Raw genomic sequence first — 17,885 nt, forward strand, 5'->3', positions numbered from 1 at the left:
TTAGAAAAAAAAGTTTTTGCTGGGTTTCCAGCTAGGGACATTCTACATATCAAATAGAGAAGTTGCAGCAGAACTTCTTTAGGAAACCATGAGAAATTAATTTTTATTTTAAAGCTGTTGTTATGCCTGCATGTACGTGCATTTAGATGCTTCAGCTTTTTATATATTCATTTAACTTTATATACATATAATTTTATATGAATGTGTGTGCATGAGTGGGTGTATACACAGACATGTGTGCATGTGTCTGTGTTTATATATATCCAGTAAGACAGAAAGAAAAGCATTTGGCAATTGCTTGTCCCCTCATAGCCTGAAGTCTGGATGGAGTCATTTGCCAGCTGCTGCCAAAGCTTCTCAGTCTGGACAAGTCTGTCTTAAGCCAGTTTAGAGTTAAGCTGGCCTCAGCAAAGCACAGGAGTAGCTTATGGGTACAGTGCAAATATGCTCAAAGTCTCCTGACAGAGTGAAATATTTTTTCATTATAAATTTCAGGAGCAATTCAGTTCAGTTCAGAATGAAACTCCAGTGAGGATGAAGTGAAATGGTTAAAAAGGTCACAAGTCTGAAAAGCAGCTCTTCAGTCCAAGAAATAATCATGCTCAGTTACCAAAGGAAAGGGAATTATTAGGGAAAAGTAGGCTTTTTTAAATTCTCCAAATGAGGAGGATAAAAAAGAACATCTGCTTGCACAAAGGATATTCAAGAAGACAATAACAATTGCAGAAAGGATGTACTTTTCTTCTTATTAGGAGTATACCTCTCTCTCTTGTTGAACATAGAGTAGATTAATTCCCATGACTATACTGAGATTTTTAGGAAGGGAACATGAGGAATTAAGGCAAATAGTTGTCCAGTCCAAACCTAGCTTAAGGATAAAAATGGTAAGAACAGAAATCAAAAGAACTAGACTAATTTTGAAATATGAAACTATGAGGCTAAATTAGCTCATGCAAACTGTATGCAAATAAGTTTCTTTTGTTTTTTCTTTCCTTTTTGGCAGTTACTGGCCACTGTAATGTTTGTGGCATGTTTGTACTGACTTGCAGTCTTTCCCCACTGCTAAGCTGAAGAGCAGCCCACCATTCCTTGAATCAGAATAAAACTATAGTGGCATGAAATTTGATGGTCCTGCTATCCTGCTTTTATTGCTTCTGTTTCAAGTCACTGCAGTCACCTGACTTCCCTTCAAGGTAATGGGTGACAAAGTCTAAAAGATTTTCTACACCTTGGCACTGCCCTTGGACAGTGTCAAAATCAAGGGAAATACTACTACTTTTAACACTAGAGCATTCAAGGACGCCTCAAATCTGTTTCCTTCATGAGCTGCAACAAGATGAAGACAACATCAAGGGGACACAACAGAAAAAAAAATTGTGTTGCCAGGGCATATTTGTACTATGGTTAGGCATAAGTGAGAATATGGCCTCAGGAAATAGAAAAGACATTTAAAAATTTACTGGCAAGCATTGTCAGTCTCAAATAACTTCAGACTTTTGCTCTAAATTGTAAAGAATTATAACTAGCTCAGAGAGTGTAAAATATATTCTTTGCTCAGTGGGCTATAAAAATGGATTGAACTTTGTTTGTATATTTTGTTTCTTTATTCTCCTGAGAGTTAAGACAGGCAGACAAAAGCAAGAGATTTCTAGATGTTGTAACTAACAGTCGATGTATCTACTGGATGGAATTTTACAATGAGAAACTTACTTGTAACTTCTGCAGGGGACCTCTAGAGTTTAAATTGATCTTCAGATTTAATCAAAGTATATCTCAATTTAAATGAGTTGTGAAATGAGATCTTGGGGGCTGAAAAGTAGCTAAGCAATTTCATATTCTTATTTCTAGCACTTAAAAGGGCATCTAATATAGTTATAGTCACATCCTCATTTTGAAAAATGACCTGAAGGATAGGCACATCAGACATACAATTGGATCTCTGGATAGGCTTAGATGTTGAAAATATTCTTGAATAATCCTTTTTTTTAAAAAAAAATGCATACAGCGTTTACTAGCACTTTTCATTGCCCACACTTGTCCTCTCTGTAATTGTTTATTCATGTAGCATATATTTATCCTTCATTAACCTTTCCTTGCAGATCAATCTTAATTTAATTGGATCCATGTCTTGTGTGTGAGAAGAAATTAAGCTGTGTACAATACAGCAAATCTCTTTAAGTCACCCAAATCTCCCTTAAAAGAGGTAGTAAACACATGCATTAAAAATGAATGGAGTAATGATATTCACAGAGGCCTACAATTAATTGGATTTCATTTTCTGTGGTGATGGATTTCTCAACTTTGCAGCACTGACCAAAGATACATTTGCTTTTCTCATGCAGGGTAATTGGATTACTAGGTAGATTGAGTCTTTAATCTATCTGATAGAGTAAGACAAATGTCTGCTAATACACTAGGTAGATGCAGTAGCTTTCAGAAAGATGCTACCCCAAAACAGACACCACTGAAAATGGTATCTACCATGTTCTCTCCACTGGTCTAGCAGGATGCTTTCGTTCATCTATGTTTAGATGCTAACTCAGTAGATGGAAATGGAGCAGTGAAGCTTTTATGAGTTTTGGAAAGTTTTGTGAAGTGAGTGGTAAGACCATGAACTGAGCAGAGTTTCTTCAGGAAGAAGTATGCTCAGACTTGAGTGGAGCATACCATTCAGAGAAGTACTCGGATCAAAGTGTAGCTGCCCTCTTGCTGATGCATTTGATTAAGACTGACGAGCAACCTGACTGGCTTCAGCCCTGACAGCATTTCCCAGCTGCATTTCCATGAGAGATACTGGGAAATAAAGAGAAAAGCATAAGTCAATGTTGACATCCAGAGCCAGATCTTGTGCTGTGAATGCCTATCCTGTTAGACTAGAATTCTGCCTTCACAAAGGAACTCTGGACATGAGCCTTTGCAGAGGAGACACAGGTCATAATCACCCTGTTTGCGATTTTCCTGAAAAATCTCTGGCTGTTACAGAACTTGAATTAGTAAAAAATAATGGTATCCCTACTATTGTACCATTGGTTGTATGAGAAAACAACAACAACAACTGTGGGATGTTTGGTTTGATAGTGTGGGTGCTTTGTGTTTTGTTTTAACATTTGTTCTTGAATGGTTTGATATTATTCTGTTTCACTGTCTCATGCTGCACATCACCCAAAGTATGATGGAGCCGGAGGGCTTATACATACATACATACATACATACTGTCACCTTCACCTTAAGTCTTTTCTGTGTGTGGCAGACCCTTGCCCTCAAAAACAATTGTTATAATCCTGCCCAAGGAGTACTGTATCAGGAAGAGGCATTTTTTTATATTTCACACTGCTTAAATTTCATACTGCTTTGTTTCTTTGAAAAAGCAAGGAATTGACCTTAGGCCCTCTGTATGCAGAGAGCCTTTGCATACCACAACTCTGCCACAAACCCTCCCCTCTCTAAGTAGCAGATGGTCCATGACAACGCCAACATCTCCAAACAGGCTTCGGTTATTGCATTCTTAATCAACGTTCTTCATTCTGAACTTTCCATTTTTTTCACTTGCAGAATCTCTTAAGACTGATTTCTGTATGGTCTTAAAATGGGCTGCTCTCAAAATCTTCAGGAAAGGCATTCACTGCAATCTCATGTATGGTTTATGTACCCACTAAAAACCCCACTCCAAACCCTGATTTTGTGAAATGGGTAACATTTTTTTTGGATGATTTGTTGCAGTAGTAATCTTTCTGCTTTGTCACATTCACGGCCATATTTTTCTTCCTATCAGTTGTTTTAGTATATTAAGTTAAAGTGTTTCTATGGGGCACTCACTGGATTAATGACTAATTTCTATCATGTGTGCACTCAAGAGCAACTTGCTGTCCTAATGTTTGCAAGGAAATAAATCTTATTAAATGTCGGAAATTGCATCATGGCATTTATTTCAACCCCCCCCCCTCCCCTGCTATGTATTTAAAAGCATAAACAGATGAGAATATATGTAAAACATTAAAGAAATATTCTTGATCAGAGGAGTTTGAAAGACTGGCCAGGTATTAGATGGTTAGACCAGGCTACAGGTAATGTAATCCTTGGTTAATAGTGGTAACTGGGACTGGAATTTCTGTTGCTACGTGATGCGGTCGTAAAGCACAATGTCACATAACCACATTGCTTAGGGATTGCAATCCTGGCAGTCCCCATTGCCATTGTTAAGAAAGGATCACAGGTTGTTAAGTGAGGACCTTCTTGCAACTTCCTGCCAGCTTCCCACAAGCAAAGTCAATGGGGAAGCCAGCAGGAAGTTGCAAGTGCCAGACTGCTCACAAGCAGGCTGGTGGGCAGGTAAGTGGCTGGTGGGCAGGTAAGTGGCTGCTGCGGAATGGCATGAGTGTGGCCAGGCCGAGGGTGGGTGCTCCAGAGGGCAAGAGGGCATGGAACCAGCTGCTGCAGTCTGGCACAAGAATGGCCAGCCCAGGGGTGGCTGCTGCCAGGGGTGGGATGGCATGCAAGCAGCAGAACTGGGAGCAACTTACAGGAGTGACTTGCAACCTTCCCTGCTGGCTTTGCCACTGACTTTGCTTGTGGGAAGCTGGCAGGGAAGGTCGCAAATGGTGATTGTGTGACTGGAGGACACTGCAACCGTGGTAAGTGCAGGCCGGTTGCCAAGCACCCAGATTGTAATCATGTGACTGCAGGGATGCTGGGATGGCTGGAACTTTGAGGAACAGTCAGAAGTACCACTTGTTCAATGCTGTTGTAACTTCAAACAGTCACTGAATGAGTGGTCGTTAACTGAGGACTACCTGTATAGGTATGCATCTCGGTCCCCAGAGCATCAGAAAATGTCATTTTCTAATTGCTAGTCCTGTGTGAAGTGTGTTAGATTTGCTTTGTTGAAGTAGCCATGGAGGAAATGTGATTCACTTTACTAAAATGAAGAGTCCACCCTATTTACCACAAACAGACAATTTGAATAGCCTCAAACCACTCAACTTTCTCCCCCAGCACTGGCTGGAAGGCTTCAGGGTTGGGTAGCTTCATGATTGCCTGTAGAATGCAATGGAGCCACTCAACCTGGAAGAACTTTTCAGTCCATAAATGCTCACCAAATCACTTCTGTGTAGCACTTAGGCAAATGTTAGGGATGTCTCACTGGCCACAACTGTTAGGAGTACTAATCGTCAAATCAAAAGATCTTGGACCTAACCAGAATGTGTAGGAATACTTCAAATTTATGTTGGAAATGTGGGCAACATGAAGGGACATTTTATCATGCCTGGTGGACTTGTAAAAAAGCCAGAAAATTTTGGGTTCAGATACATACAACAATATAAAGAATTTTGAAATATGCATGATGATGTATCTACATCAGTTTAAATGATGGTAGCACATACTTGTAATGAATAGTATATAGTTGGTATCTCAATAGAGTTAACACTGAATACTCATGGGAGAAACAGCAAGAGAATCTACTAGTTACAGTACTTTTGTTTTGAACATTTTTCTATTATCGGTGAGGATGGGACCAAAGATACTGCTCTTGAGAAGCAATTGATGCTAACTGCAGAATTACTCATGCAACTTTGGAAGGGCTTTTTCTGTTCATAGATGACATCTTATTCATGGATGGATTATGCTGGCAGAATGGGGGAAATGGTGATTTCTATTAATTCTACTCTCCTTATGGAAATGTGCTCTATAATCTTGAGGGTCATATGGAATATTGTGGAAAGTGGTGCAGAGGGCTAGGAAATGGAATTCTTTCCATGTTTGTCAGCAAAAACATTCTGAATAGAATTCTGCTTAGGAAATCTTGCTGGTGGTGGAGACAAATTCAGGATCCAGAAAGCAGGTACTAGAGAATTTGTGTAGCTAAACAGCCATCTATTCCTCTACTGTCTTTTCAGCAAGTTTACCTAGTTGATGGTTTGTACCAAGTCTTAGAGGTAAAAGGGTCCTTCATTCTCTAAACCATACCTGTAGATGAAGCAATTGTGAACATCCACGTTGTTGAGCTGCAATGCCAGGATCTTTAACACTTGACCATGCTGGCTGGAACAGGTGGGAATTCTGTCTCTCTGGCTTTTGCAGAATTACAAGTTCTCTACTCCTAGTCTAGAAAATTTGAGAAAGGATTATATACCTGCAGGGACTCTGATCTGTGTTGGCTAAACCAGAGTCAGTTGCTTATGGGAAAGAGAGATATGACAGACATAGTAATAAGAATCTACCAGATTTAAAATTACATTAAATAAAAAAGTATTTGTATACTCTTTCCTGAGCATCCAAAGTGTTTCATGTTTTGTGTTCCGAATACTAGCAAATAACTTGGCTTTTTAGCACTGATGCTTTGATAATCTGCCTCTAGGGGCCAGTATGGCACAGTAGATAGAAACCAAGCATTTGGTTGATAGATCTTTGTTTAAACCAAGGAAAATCTTCAGTTTACCTAAGCATCTTTACAACGTGTATACACAAGTTTATTGCAGATGGTGTAGAAGAGATACATACATGTCCACAAATATTTAAGAAAGTGTATGTGTGTTGGGGGGAGAGAATATATAAAATAAAAATTCATTCCATGCAGGTAGTTGCTTGATTTGCCCATGAGTAAAGGAAGGAGAGGAGGAAAAAAGGGTTTGATGGATTTTTCTTATGATCAAATAATCCTTATCTATAAAAACATTTCCCTTTTCTTCCCCTGTTGTTACCAACATTTTATTTTTAGAGCAGACACCTGTGCCATTAATAGATGCATGTGGAACAAAGGTTTAGACTATTTTTTATTTTATTTTTTTCACCACAAATAGTGTGTGCATCTGCATGAAGGGAAAAGCTTTGCCAAGGTCCATCCATAAAACTCATCACATATTTAAAAATAGTAACACCTTTCATCATGATAAGCAACTTACTGCCGTTTTCCCCATGTTCCCCACTAATATTCCACCTTTCTTTTATATCATGTTGCTACTTCCAGCTCAGCTGGTGGCATGGCATATTTTACAGATAATCTTTTATTTTGGTTAGTTCTTTAGCCCATCAGCCCTTCCAGGGAAAAGTTGGCCAACACAGTGGACTTTGGAGCACAGATCTAGAACTCTACTTGCTGGAATAAATAGGAGGGTGACAAATATAGCAAAGGTATCATCCATGCTTTAAAATAAATGAAGTATTGTGTGTTACCATTGAAAGAGGAATTTCCTTGTAATACCATTAAGTCCAAAGTAGTGCCAGGCAGAGAAATTCTCCTGCATTGTTTCCTATCAATTCTAGTTCATTTTGACGGATGAGAATTTACTTTACATTTTTTCCCCAAAACAATAAAATTTTCAGATAAATTCTCAAGGCTGGTGTCATGGAATTTTTTGCAAAAGACAGGAACACAACACTGAGGAGAAGAACCATGTTTATTGCAATGATCATTGGGTGCCTGCTTTCCAGAAAGAGGGACCTTGAACAATAGAAAAACATAGAATTTATACACTTTTGAGGTTGAGAGGGAGGAAATCTGAAGGATAGGTTTGGATAGGTGTTAAATGGGGGATAAATGGTTTTTCTATTGTGAGATTGGAACCACACAGCAAACCCTTAAGCAGACAGGTTATGGCCCTCCCATTGTTTCAGTATGATAGTGTTAAGAGGGCTATTTTTGGCAGCGGAATATGGTCACTCTTGGGTCATGCAACAGCTTGGAGCTGATCCCATTTTGCAATGGCAGAAGGAAGTGGAGAAAAGAGGTTGCAGGAGAGGCAAGGGGGAGGAGGGGAGAGTTTCCAGCTTTATTTTTATCCCATCACACTGGAATGCGATATTATTGTCCCAATTTACTTAGATGGCCAAGGAGTGTGTGGGAATGTCTGTCTTTCATTTAGCAAAATCTCTTGAGCAGTTTACAGCTTCCCTGACTTCTTATATTTCCAAACTGCAAGAGAAGATGCTCTGAGAGGACTGGTTCTGTACTGATGGTGGTGATTGTTGTTGGTTTTTAAGTAGTGGTGCTACAATCACAATTAAGGGGGAGTTTTGCTGTTGAGTTTTGCTGGACACGTTTTCTTTCCCTTGAAAACATTCGGAAACGTCATCCAATGTTTCTGCTCTCAAATTCTTAAGAAAAAAATCAGTGCCCAGCTTTATTGATTAATGAGTTAAAAAACAGAAAACACAATAGCGTTTGCTTTTTTATAATTAATAGTCAGCCCTTCAGTTTTTCAATATATGGCAGTGGTTTGAACGGTTCTTCTCATCCTGGTGAGATCCACAGATGAAATAATTGTGTCATCTACTCTAAACTTGGATTCTTTCCTCTCCTATTTTCCTTCACATCAGTGTTAATTGTGTTGCACAAAGATGAAAGTGTAAGCTTGGCAAAGAAAATTAGAATGTACGAAAAAATGAATCCCATATTTTGACCTTATAAAAGCCACTTGAGAGTTTCCTGTTCATAAATAACCTTTGGGATTGAATTTCAAAGATTATCTGAATTACAAACATAATTATAAATATATATGATGAGTTTAAACACACAGGGATTTGAGAATGAGTGCACATCAGCACCCTACCTCTACCTGCAATCCCCAGGCTAGTGACCTGAATGTAGAAGAAAAAGTAGGATATTGAATCATTTAAACAAGAAAATGAACTTGTTCTGCAAAATGTGAACATCAAAGGAGATAATTTAAAATCAAAATGCTTTTTATAAAAGACACTATTATACTGAGGAAAAAATAAATAAAAGAAAAGCTTTATTGAAACAGATAAAGTTGACTTTGGTCTGTTTGAAGATACCAGATTTCAATTCCTGACACACACAGAGAGAGACAAAATCATAGTTATTTTTCTTAAAAGTTGCTCTGTGGTGAAACATAAAACATGAGAGTAGCCCTATCTGATCAAATCCCAACAGTCTACCATCCAAAATTTAACAGATTTCATTCCAGGTAGAACATAAACATGTTCAGAAAAGGGCAATAAGGATGATCAAGGGACTGGAAACAAAGCTCTGGAGGAGAGACTGAGGGAACGTGATATGCTTAGCCTTGCACAGAGAAGCCTGGTAGCACTCTTCAAATTCCTGGAGAAAGCTCACAAACAAGATTTTTGAAAAGGTCGAGACTTTGGAAAAGGTCTTTCCAAGTGGAAAACATGGAATCATAGGCTTAAGCTTCAGGAAAGCAGATTTTGGTTGCATGCTATGGAAAAAAAGATTAATGTAAGAATATTTCGACATGGAACCAATTAGAAAGGTGATGGGGTACTCTTTGTTGTATTGATTCAAGGACAGACTGGACATGGATGTTTTAATTTGGTTTCTTGATTCTATGTAGTTCACTGAAAGCTGACTTAAACCAGAAAGAGAGCTGGGTTCTGCCAGCTTTGTGTTGCTGGTTCTGTTACTAATTAGTGCGTTACTGGTTTTCTGCTGGTTCTGCTAACAAGGGACTTTGCATGGCTGCACATTTCATGGTTTTATGTCTATGGAGAAGGGCATGTTGCTTACTTCTATGTTCCATGGTCTGCTTCTGTGTGCTGCTGGCCATGATCACTCACTGCAAGCCCATTCATTTTCTCTCACTTGTTATCAGTTGCTCCTTCCTGCTTCACCTGATGCTCTTTCTCCATGCCCATTGGCCCAACTGACAGGTCACAGAGCCCTAGTCTTATGGTCAAAGGAGACTAGAGTCATGGTAAAAAATAACCCCTCCAACACATCACAGAACATCTCTGTCCTTGTAGTCTGTTAGGGCAACTTGATAGGTGGTACCCACTTATACTCACCCAACCCTGCCCAACTGCATATTAAGGAAGGAGATTGAGGGCTGCTTACCCATTGGCAGGGGACATTAGGAAGGAGGAGAAATAAGCCAAGCTAATAATTTTCCTTAACTTGTCCCACATAAAACTAAGGATATTACCACTGACTAGCCTCATTACTGAGACAAAATAGGGTACACACATCAGGTAACATAGTTTTATATTAACTCAAAGATAATATTTGGGTTTTGTTTAGCCAGGTGTGTAAGTCCAGCCGCTATCATTTGTAAACTAATGTTCATGTGTGAATCTAGCTTCCATGGCTAGTCCACCAAATGAAAAGAAATCCCATTGGCCCTAGTCATTGAATCCATTTCCTCTCTCTTCTGCCTGTGCGTGCAACTTGACTGTTCTCTTGTCACTTACATTACCTCTCCACCCAATTTAAAATTAAGCCAAGGGCGGAAGGTGCCTAGAAATCATAGAATACTATAGAACTGACAAATCATCCAAACATAAATCCACATTGCCTATAAAAGGTGAAGCATTGACTGGAAACCTTTTATGCCTTTGCATTCTCTTGTTCTCTTTCAGGAAATATCCATCACATGCAGTGCATACCGTTTTATCAGATGGTCATTCCAATAAAATATTCCACCAGTTCTAAAATGGGATGAACAGCAACAGTCTTAAAGAAATACAACCACCATAAAAGGCAGAGGCAGTGAAAAGGCTGTGAAGATAATCAGCATAAATGTCATCCTGGAATGGAATAATTTTTCTTTATAAATAAACACAGCAAGAATCACATTAATATGTTCAACAGGGAAGGAGAGAGCGGGAAAAGAAGATGCAAGAATCGGGGGGGGGGGGATCACTTTGCCCTCTTAAGGCATTCCTGTTCTTGAAACAGGCATAAAGTGGCAGGAAGAAAACAATGTGGAAATATTTCAGCAAATACTGTTGCTTGATTTGGTTGGAGTTGAACAGCATCAAAATCAAATCAAATCAATCAATAAATAAATAGATTCAGCTCTTGAAGAGAACTTGCAGCAATCCCAAGTGGAAAAAAAATGATGGATTTTTGTGCAATCTTCCAAGTTTCTCTAGATAAGTCTTCTGGTACACTGTGAATGGCTTGGAACTACAGCTCCCAGAATTCCAAGCCAATATAATGGTTGAGAATTCTGGGTCTTGAAGTCACAATGCGGTTAGGCACCAAGTTGGGATAGGGTCCTTTGATCTTTCCTTCCCCCACGATACTTAAAACAATAGCAGTCAAATTGAGGGAAATGTATGATTTTCAGTTTGGAAGATCTCTGTAAAAGCTCCAAAGTAATTCAACATAGGAAGCTCTATTGAAGGGAATTTGAGCAGCAGCTTTTCCCTTTTCTGTCAATAATTGTATACTTTTTCGTTATAAAGGCTGTCCCTCCCACTTTTGTTCTTTCAGGATAAAACTGGAATTGACAATGTGCCTTCCACAACTGCCATACCACCTACAATATCTCTCAGTGTTGCTAACAAACCCTAAAGTTAAATAAAAAATTAAAACATAAAAAAAAAATCTGTTTTTGACTAGATCGTTAACTTTGACAAAATGTGGGCTTGAATTTTTATTTCTAAGAATAAATTGGGCCAATTTTATTTCTCACCACCTGTACCATCATGAGAGATCAGTAGTCACTTAAAAAAAGTAACAGACCCCATGGTAAAGTGAACTTTGGAAACATGGGACATTTTCTTAATCAACATCACTGCTTTTTTAGTTTGAAGATATAGTCAACAATCTCTCAGAGGAAGACTTCAAATAAAATTGACAGTCCCTTCCTCAAATTATAGTTCAGGTAAAATTCAAAGGAGGGTCCTCTAGTTGTTTAATTTGAATTTTTATTGAGCATGGGCTTTTTTTTTCCCTGCAAAACAATATGGAATGAAAAACTAAAGGATGTAGCATAGGTAAGCAGCATTATTATTTATAGCCATATAATATTTATTATACATGTCTTTATTTTACTCTTCAATTGTATTTCTAGGTTAGTTTTGCCAAGAACAAAACAATATTAAAATTTAAATAGAAATAAATTTTATAAAAGACAGGCTAGGAATTTTTTTTTAAAAAGCAACACAAAAATCCTCAGCAGGATTTAAAGTAATATGTAAGAGGCTTGGAAGGGAGATCAATGTGCTAGACAGACTTCTCCAGGGAAAGCATTCAGCAACTGAGCTACCTTCTCTTTGATCTCCTTCTGATGTCATAGGAGGCATATATGTATAGATGGCCAGTGGACATCTGAGTGAATGTATAAGGCAGCCTTCTCCAATCAGAGCACCCTTCAGACATGTGAAATTCTGTTCCCAGAATTTTCAGCCGACATGGCCGTTGCTGAGAATTTTGGGAGTTGAAATCCATGCATCTGGAAGGCACCGAGGTTAAAGAATGCTGATGAAGGCCTGTGCGGTGGCAGGCAATTCTAAAAGGCTGGACAAACTCATTTTAATAAAATAAAACCCATGGGCTCCTCTTCTGATCCTGAAATAAAGAGGAAATTTCCAAAATCTTAAGTACAGTAATGAAGCAGGGAAAATTATTTTTCTGACGGATTTATATTCTAACCTTCAATTGTTTTTTTTTTAATCCAACAATAGGAATAAAAAGATAGTGAAATCACTGTTTCTTGAATAGTATAGGTAAATGTGATGTAGTTCTGAATATATGCTACTGTGGTTTGAGAAAATGATCTAATATAGACCTCGTTTTCCATTTATATTCTGAACATCAGTTTATGCAAATAATCTGAATCATATCTTTGTTTGGGTTAGATCATCATAAAATCTACTTTTCCTCTCAGTTTCATATATAATGGGTTTCTATTCCCATTCAGACATAAGCTGCTGGGAAAAGAATAATATCCTGCTACTACTGTTCAAGAACCTTATGAAGTTATATGTAGTTACTAATTCATTGAGTGAATAATACTCTGCTTCTTGAGTAGTTTAAGATCTAAATGGCCAGGATAGAGTGAGCAGGGATATTCAGACTATGATGTCTACTAGAAGAACCTTGCACATGAGCCTTACATCAATGAACCTTCAGAAATCAAGCAATACTCAACCCCAGCATCTCTGCTAACTAGCCCCCAATGTTCTTGAATTTTGTTTGGTCCACATTTCTAAACAGACTGACTTAATTGGGGCTTCCTGAATTGCTAAGCAGTTTGGCATGAAGTAATGCTTCAGATCTCAGATTCCCGCCAATTTTGAAATGCAACGTTCAGCTCAAAAATTCCTTCTAATATGCATACATTTGGAAAAAGAACCTTTAAAAATGCAGGTATTGAAAAACACATTATGTATTTCTGCATTCAAGACAGATGTGTATGAGTGTAAGCACACTTTTTCCTTATATTTTGCTGCAGCTCTGTGGCAAGTATTGTGAAAAAAAATTAATGGAAATCACAGTTGGAGCCCCCTTTCTTTGGAATAGCATTATGTACCAAGATCAAAGAAGTTCCCATCCTGTTAAGCTTTAAGAAAACCATTAAAACGTGGCTTTTAAAAAGAGGTTCAGGAGTAGAATTGCCATGAGTAGCAAGTCCCATTACAGGATTTTGTTCAGAGTCTGTTCTTCAGATGCCAAAGTTTTTTTATAACAATTTCAGTTGCAATGGTTAAGTCTTATATATTTTTAAAAATCGTCTTACTCTTAGAGTGACATAAACTGCTCTGAATCTTTATGGATTGGAGCACCATATAAGCCCAACTAAGTAAGTAAGATTGGTCACATGTGAAAATTAATTCCTGGTCGTAGATTCCCCCCTTTCATTTTCTAATGCAGCCAGCACTTTAAACATTACACTCATTCAGAATAAAAGGAGAATAACAGAACTGGATTGTATACCTTTGTGTTTTTCAAACTTGGCAACTTTAAGGTGGGTGAACTTCAACTCCCAGAATTCTGGAAGCATGCTGATTGGGGAATTTTGGGAGTTGAGGTCCACACATCTTAAAGTTGCCAAGTTTGAAAAACACTGGGATAGCTCCTTTCAAACTATAAGAAACCAATATAATATCCATCCCAACATTAACTGGTTTTGGGATATATATTTACAGATTTTTATTTTTTATTTTTTTTTGGACACAGGCTGATTATACCACCATGATCCATTGTATGGATGAGGTTTATCTTTTAAACATAATTATTATACATGTGTAACTTGGGTCTATGCTGTAGTTCTGTAACCCTGGTTATGATCTGTATCTGAGATTAAAAGAGCAACAAAAGTCCTGTAGGTGAGAGAATTCTTAGAGTACCTCTTGCTTAGGTTTAGTGGTGTTTGGCTCTCTGTAAATCAGCATTTCACTTGCTCTGTGGTCTTGCAATCCGTACCATCTCAGAAGGAATAGAAATAGCAAACCTTAAATGTCAGATCAAAATATGCATATTGTTCGATCCGCTTTCCCCAGAGTTGCTTTCTCCCTCTTCCCACCTGCTGCCTCCTCCCCCCATCTGAATCAATATTTAAAATCATAATCCTTTCTTTCTGACAAATGAGTCTTTCTCATGCACCAGCACTGGCTGTGACAGTAGAAGCAAAAAGATTATGCTGAGATGCCAGCAACACAGAAGGCAGCAGAAGGAACAAGCTCTCTCAAGAATTTGCTGAATTCCTGTTTCTTGTGCAGATATTTAGTAATAAGGAATTAGAGAAGAGTCAAACACACACACACACATACGCACACATACAGCTCCTGAAACAAATATGGGGATTAAAACTGCAGGACATGGAATGTGTACAAATAGAGGCTTCCCAGTTTCACACAGAGCTGACATAAATTCTGCAATAAGAGTGCTGTGAAAGTTCACAATAGGAATATATTGCTCTTTACTGTGGCCACATTTGGTTTTGCCTGTTACCTTGAAATTCAACTACAGGATGTTAGCAAGGAGATGACGAAAAGGGGAGAGAAAAATAAACCTTGTTTTTAAACAACGCAGTTTAGGATGGATCCAGAGTGGCCATTTCCTGAACTCAAAGGGTCCTTCTGATCTTAGAAGGCATCAGGATGTGGTGGAGGCTCCATGCTGGGGAATGGGTCCTGAAAATGGTCTCACCATTATTCATTTTCTCTATAGCATTTGATTCTTATGATTCTCAGGACAGTCTCTTCATTCTCTAGTTTTTCAATAGGCAGATGAGCTTTGAGGTAAACAAGAAATAGTAAATATCACTTCCAGAGCTCCTTTTCCCAGGGCAAGCAAAACTTCTTCAGATACTAATCTGATTCTAATTCAGTAAGTTGAATCCTGATTTGATCCTAGAATTTTGCTGTTCTTCTGTTTGTGGAGAAAATGAACAATATGGCTTTTCTTTTTCTTTTTCTTTTCATTTTCCCCTTCTCCAAGCATGGGTGAAAGGAGAATTGGAATCTGCAAATCAAAGGAATCTTTTCATTCATTCAGCATATTTGATCCAACCCAAAGATTTGTTGCATAGAATTATCCAAAGAGGAAGGATAGAGCATCTAATTATGAGGGACCCAAGTATCATGTGCCATTGAGGAGAATTTATGATAGCTGAAGTTTGATGATTTGTAAACAAATTAAAATAAAAAAGGTCTTTTTTCCTGTCAGTTGGGTTTTAAAATGCTATAAAGACTTGATGTGGTGAGAAGGGAGAGACAAAACTCAAAGAAGTGTCTGAGTTAGAATCCTTTCTTGAATATGTGGCCTTATTGGAAACTGAGTTTCCCAAAATTTTCTTCAGAATGGAACCAAGAAACATTCATGTAGGGAGGGATGGGCATAACATAGAAGGTGTAACATGAAGCCCAGTTTGCTCACTGGCCTTACACACCATCAACTGTAGGTTCTACATCTATGGGGAGGGATTGTGTGCAAATGAGTGGTACTCTTGGGATTGTAGATTCCCAGAAGGGTCATCTGTGTCAGATAGTTCATAGATGAGAGGCCAGACTAAATATGATCCACTGGAGAAGAACATGACAATCCATTCCAGTATTCTGCAAGAAAACAAAATGGATATTCACAATCTGGACAGTGTCAACATGATGCCAGTAAATGATTCCCCCACCAGGTTATAAGGCTACTGGGGAGGAGAGGCGGTCATGTAGAAATAGCACTGGCATTTATGAGGTAAGTGAATTAAAATCTAAAGGATGTCAAGGTGTTGATCTGGCCAGAAGCAAAAGGAAAGTTTGAAGCTACAAAGGTACAGTATGTATTACTATTGGTATATTTAATTTTGGAACCCTAACCATTATGTTGTCAGAGCACAAACGTCAAAATTGAACATTGCTATTCTGGGAATCGTTGCACTGAAATGGACCAGAATAGGTCACTTCACATCATAGGAGCGTCAGAGCTTCTGCTGCAGACAAGGAAAGCATAGGCGAAATGGTGTAGCCATCCCTTATTTACAAAGGGTGTCCAGGTCCGTGCTCTAATGTAACGCTCCCCTTGGTGATAAAATTACATCAGTTTGAATCCAAGACAAAGCAATCTATTGTACTTTAATTCAAGCAGATGGTGCCACCACAGATGCAAAATGAAGTAGTAACATGATTACTTATATCAGCTTGCAGACCTAACACCAAAGAAGTCATCATACTAATGATAGGAATCTGGAATGCTAAATTTGGAAGTAAAATGACATCATGAATAATGAGAAAATTTAGTCTCAATGGATGAAATGAAGCAGGAGACAGAATAATAGAGTTTTACCAAGAAAATTCAGTGTTTATAGTAAATATCTTCTTCCAAGACGTGGACATCACATCACCAGATGGACAACACCAACATTAAACGGGCTATACACTCTGTAAGCAAAGATGAAGAAACTCTATTCAGTCAGAAGAAACAAGACCTGATGCTGATTACAGGTCAGATCATGAAACACATACTTGCAAAATTACATGCCAACCACTTCACCAAATCTTCTGTCTATGATGGAGGGTTATGCCAGACAAACACTGGTCTGAGCAGGGCTTTATGTGCTTCCTATTTTAGATATCTTCTCCAGACAGGCTTACACCTTATTTTAGGGCCAGGTTGAGGGCATTTACCAAAACTATGTGAGGTTGTATTGAGATTAATACCTGCTGATTTTTCCTGAATATGCTTATTTCTGTACTACTTTTAGTTCTAAGGGAAGCACAAGTTTGGAAACTTCATAATGTTTAGCTCCACCCTTTGGTAAATAACCAAATTTTATTAAGAATAAACCATCTCCACTCACAGACATTTCCTCAAGTGCTAATTGCTCATTTAATATCTATTCCACTGACTCTTCATCTTCACTAACATTTATTTTAAAAAAGAGGAACTTTTGTATTAAAACACAGATTAGCTAATTCATTATAAATTCACGTTTGATTTATAAAGCAATATTGCCTCTTAAATAATACCAGGTGGTGCCCATGAGGAATTAATTTCCAACAATTTAATCTCAAATGATTTTTAAAAAATGTAAAATGCAGAAATGGATAAGAGATTTCTTAAGGTTGCAGACAGGTTGCACATTTGCACTCCTGCACATTCCAAAGCACTTTCTGGAGACTGAATCCAAAAATGCTGCACAGCCCTAATCCATAGCATTACTTTAAAGAACTAAATACAGGTAGTTCTCATTTAGTGACCACAACTCAGTCATTAAGCAAAGTAGTCGCTAAGTGAAACCTTAACTGTGTTTATGATCTTACTTCAGGTTTCCTTTGCTTTAAAGAGCTGCAAAGGTCATAAATGCAAGGATTGGTCGCAAAGTTACTTTTTCATTGCAGTCATAACTGCAAATGGTCACTAAACGAGACAGTCACTAAATAAGGAGTACCTGAATGATCTTTAAAAAGAATGAAAGAGGAGATTTAGGATGTTTATCTTATCCCCACTGCCCTCCAGGTAATTAAATGTTTCCTCTAGGGAAGTTTGAATTGGATACCTCACAAATTGCACTAAAAGACATCCAAAGGTCTTATGTATTTTTTTAGAAGTTCCACATCTTAAAATTAAATTACTGACAAACATGTATATTTAATTTAAAGCACTGGGGGCAGAATTTATAATGCATATTTCTTAGCAAATGTAATAGATTTTAATCAATAAATATGGTTCTAATTCTAAATCCTTG

General features: G+C 38.0%; 1 long non-coding RNA gene across 1 annotated transcript in view; it reads left to right on the plus strand.

Annotated features, from left to right (window-relative positions):
• LOC112541552 (uncharacterized) overlaps positions 1-12,588 on the plus strand; it is a 29,584-nt gene extending 16,996 nt beyond the window's left edge. The window contains exon 4 of the long non-coding RNA XR_003085551.2: positions 10,333-12,588. This is a non-coding gene — a long non-coding RNA (uncharacterized LOC112541552). The remainder of the gene's footprint in view (positions 1-10,332) is intronic.
• The last annotated feature ends 5,297 nt before the right edge of the window (positions 12,589-17,885 follow it).

The sequence above is a fragment of the Python bivittatus genome, unplaced genomic scaffold (assembly GCF_059951505.1).
Source record: "Python bivittatus isolate LINGU-HERP-01145 unplaced genomic scaffold, Pbiv_v1 ctg000480_np1212, whole genome shotgun sequence".
Classification (NCBI taxonomy): domain Eukaryota; kingdom Metazoa; phylum Chordata; class Lepidosauria; order Squamata; family Pythonidae; genus Python; species Python bivittatus.